Here is a 4,167-nt window from a genome sequence, read left to right on the forward strand (position 1 = left end):
TACATTCATTGCCCTCATCATTCTCAACACCCTTCTCTTTCTTAAGGACTTTTTGACCCCCTCAGTAGAGTAATTTGCCATGAGGGACAGTCCTACTTCTGCCACTGTCAAATCAGAGCGGACACCCAATCTCAGTTACTGAATTCCCATCACTGTTGGCCCAATGCAGTGATTCTCAACTGAAAGAAAGAGAAAAAAATCCAACCCTGTGTGCAGGCTGTGCCCGGGGCCGATTCTAACAGTGTCTCCTGGTGTGAATGATTCTCAAAGCTTCCTGGACAATACCAGTGTGCAGCCAGGGTTGAGGCTGACGGAAAGGCTGATGCATCCTGTGGCCCCTCCCAGAGAACATCGTCAGTATGACTCCAGGGTCTGGGGAACCCGGATTCGATGGCTGGCTTTCCCACCCTTTAGCTTGGAGACCTTGGACAGAATGCTCCATTTTGTTTCTGCGGCTTTGCTGGGGACTTGTTTGAAGAGTAAGACACCAGGTGAGCAGGTACCCGGCACACTGTCTGGGGAGCGAGGGCGTGCACATCACAACTCCACGCTCAGTGTTAGCTATTATTAACTATTAGACATCTTTTCTTCCAGCAAAGTGTTCGGCAACCCAATCAGTAAACAGATAAAGGTTGAGCTTCCTCTGGATGAAGCCCGGAAAATATTGTTCTGAAATCAGCTTTCAACCTCAGACCTCAAACCAAAAAGATCCCCTGAAGTCTGTTCTATTGTTGAAATAGCAAACAACCGTTTAGCATAGTAAGGAAAGAATGTCCACCTTAGGGGGACGGAGGGGGGGTGGGGCAGAGAGGAACTGATACCAAGGGCTTACTAGAAGATGAATGTCCAGAAAAGAATGATGACAGCATATGTACAAATATGCTTGATAGAATTGGTCTATGGATGGTTGTCAGAGCCCCCCAATAAAATGATCTCTTAATAAAAAGAGAGAAAGAGAGAGAAAAAAAGAATGTCCACCGTAACTATTAGGTGCTTTGAAAGAACCACCTCTATGGGAGCCAAAGGAGCCCTGGTGGCACGGTGGTGGTTAGGCGTCGGGTTGCTAACCCCAGAGTCTGGTTGGAAACCACCATCTGCTTCTTGGGGACAAGACAGGGCTTTTTCCTCCCACCTAGAATTACAGTCTTGGAAGCACAGAGGCAGCTCCCCGCTGGCCCCCAGGGCCACTCTGAGTCAGCCTCGACTCAATGGCAGTGAGTGTGGTTTTAGTGGAGGGGATCAAATTGACCCCAGCAAGCTGAAAAATTAGACAGGAGCCTTGGAGGGTCATAAGTTAAGACACATTCAGAAAAGGAGGGTGGGAATAGTTGTTACCTCAGAGAATGCAATCCGCAGCACTGAAGTATACACGTAGAAACTGGCTGAATGGGTTGTTCTGCTGTGTGTATATTCTCAACCACCACAAAACAACACAATAAATTGTGATTACTACTCTTCTAAGGGTGAATCTGTGAAACCAGGATGTGGAAAAGACCCAGATGCCACACTCCTTTCCAGAGTGTACTACGGAATGCTTTGGGTTCCTGGGAAATAATAAGATCGTTGATACGTGGCCTATGGACATTACCAGACACCACTGAGTCTAAGCCAACACATGACAACCCCCGGGTGGAACTGTGCTTCAGGGGATTTGTGTTGGTTGGGACCTTTTGGAAGTGATCACCAGGTGTTTCTTCATACCTCTGGGTGGACCTGAGCCTCCAAAGCCTTTCAGTTAGTAGTCAAGTGCATAAACTATGTGCACCACCCAGGAGATTCCCAGAGACCTGACATACCCATCTTTATTGTTGGGTGGCCTTTTCTGCTTCCGCGCTGCTGTGACTCGGACACTCGCCGAGGCAGGCATCTGCCATCCAGCTGGCTGGCTAGGAAGGTAAGAAGGTCACTCTGTGGCCACGGGGACAAGCAGAACAGAGCTGCTTGGCCAAGTGCCATCTCTGATCTTGGAGTCCTTATTTGAGTTTGCAGCCACTAACGGAGGTCACCGACCCAACTGAGATGCTGCTGTAAATGCACACCCCCACGGCTATGGAAATGTCTCTGCTTGGTTAAGGGTGTGGCGCCAGGCCAGAGGCTTGAACATAATTCCTGTTCAAGACTAGAGGAATATTTAAGACTCTGTGGGCATCCCAGCTTGGTCAGAGTTGCTCCCTTTGGTAAAGAATACATTGCCTGCTTTTGTAGTTACAAACAGCTGTGCTCCATTCGTTTCTTGGACAATGCTGATTGTTTCAACCATAAGCTACACCCAACTGGTCGAAACTCCCTGCCCAGCTGAGGGACCTCTGCCAGCCTCAGGCTGACAAAGAGCGGGAGGCAGAAGGTGCAGATGGGCCTCAGTAGGACGGAAACTGGCCTAGCTGCAGAATCCATCTGTGCCACAAAGTTGGCCGCGCTTCCCTGTCCCTTGGGGATTCTGGGTTGGGTCCAGCTATTGTAGGTTGCTTCCGTTCATTTCTCCCTATCAACAGAACCTCCTTTTCCAAACTGTATATTTTTTCCTGAAGAAGTACTCTGTATAACAAGCACAATAAACTATTGGATGGTGAGAGGTTTGCTTTTTCCTCATCTGAGCAAGAGGCTAGAGTCTATTTCCAGACTTGTTTTGGGGGAAAGCTGCTGTCTCGTGCCAGAGGGTGCTAAAAGTTCATGCCTTGCTTGTTCATTGCTGTTCTGAGCTGCCGTCTAGTCCATCCCAACCCATCATGACCCCGTTGGTGCCAGAGTCCAATTGGTCCATAGGGTTTCCAGGGCTGTGGCTTTGGGAAGCATTGAGTTTGTCTTCTGATGGCCTCTAAGTGGCTTCAAATGGCCAACCTCAAGGTTGGCAGTGGAGTTCAGATAGTTGTGCCACGTAGTGTTCTTTAGAGAAACTAGTCTGATTTTTCGATTGTTGTAAAAAAATGCATGATATTATTTGCCAACCTATCATCTTTTAGGTGTACAATTTAGTGATATCAACGAGTCCAGTCATGTGCTGCAACCACCACCCGTGTTGTTGTGGTTGTTGTCGTTGTTGTTGGGTGTCATCACGTCAGTTCCAACTTATAGCAACCTTACGTACAATAGCATGAAACAGTGCCCGGTCCTGCATCATCCTCACAATGTTCTTATGCTCGAGCCCATTGCTGCAGCCAATGTGTCCATCCATCTTGTCAGGGGTCCTCCTCTTTCTCGTACCCTTCTCTATGTCCAAGCACGATGTCCTTTTCCAGGCCCTTGTCCCTCCTCACCACGCATCCAATGGATGTGACACGACATCTTACCACCGTGGTTGATAAGGAGCGCCCAGCATCCTTGCCAACTTCTCTATCATCACAAACAGAAGCTCACGGGTTCAGGGGTCCTATTTTAGTTAGACTCGTGCTAGTTGGAATCCCTCGATGCAAGTAACAGAAACAAACCCGTGCTGGCTTTACCCATGGAGAGAAATCCGTGATAAGGACAAAGCCAACAGCTCCAACAGCCAGGACAGGCATGTGGCCAGGCCTTGGGACTGGAGAGCTGGCAGGGCATCTGGGACCTGTCCCAGCTTGGCATCTCCGTGTGGCTGCTGCTCTGTCTCTCTCTCTCTCTGCTGGCTGGTTTGACTGCTGTCACATAGAGAAATGATGTTTTCCCTCAGAGAGCGCTCATCCCTGCCACACAGAAGAGCTGATCGGAATGCTGAGCACCTTTCCATGAACCTTCTCTGGAAAAATAACCTGATTGGTCATTTGTGGGGCTGCCATTTCCAGGAACCACAGCTGGCTGACTTGTCAGAACAGAGATGTATCGTGTCACCGTTCTGGAGATGGATAGTCAGAATTCAGGGTGTCCGCTAGGACTTATTCTCTCTGAGTCCTCCAGGGGGACATTCTTTCTTGTCTCGCTCAGCTTCTGGGAACCACGGTGTTCTGGGATGTGCAGATGCATCATCTCAGGGACGTTCTTTGTCATTCTCTGTCTCCTCTCCTCATTGGTGCAACACTTTCCCCATTGAGTCAGGACATCACGGTAAAGGTGCAGCTCAGCAGAAAGGAGTAAGACCTTCCGGAAGATACCTCGACACCATGATTGCAACCATAGGCTCAACCTAACAGAGATTGTGAGGCCAGCACGGGCCAGGCGGTGTTTCCTTTGTTGTACACGGAGCCTCTGGGTCGG

This window comes from Echinops telfairi, unplaced genomic scaffold (genome assembly GCF_000313985.2).
Source record: "Echinops telfairi isolate 266 unplaced genomic scaffold, ASM31398v2 ScPeMD7_9;HRSCAF=40, whole genome shotgun sequence".
NCBI lineage: Eukaryota > Metazoa > Chordata > Mammalia > Afrosoricida > Tenrecidae > Echinops > Echinops telfairi.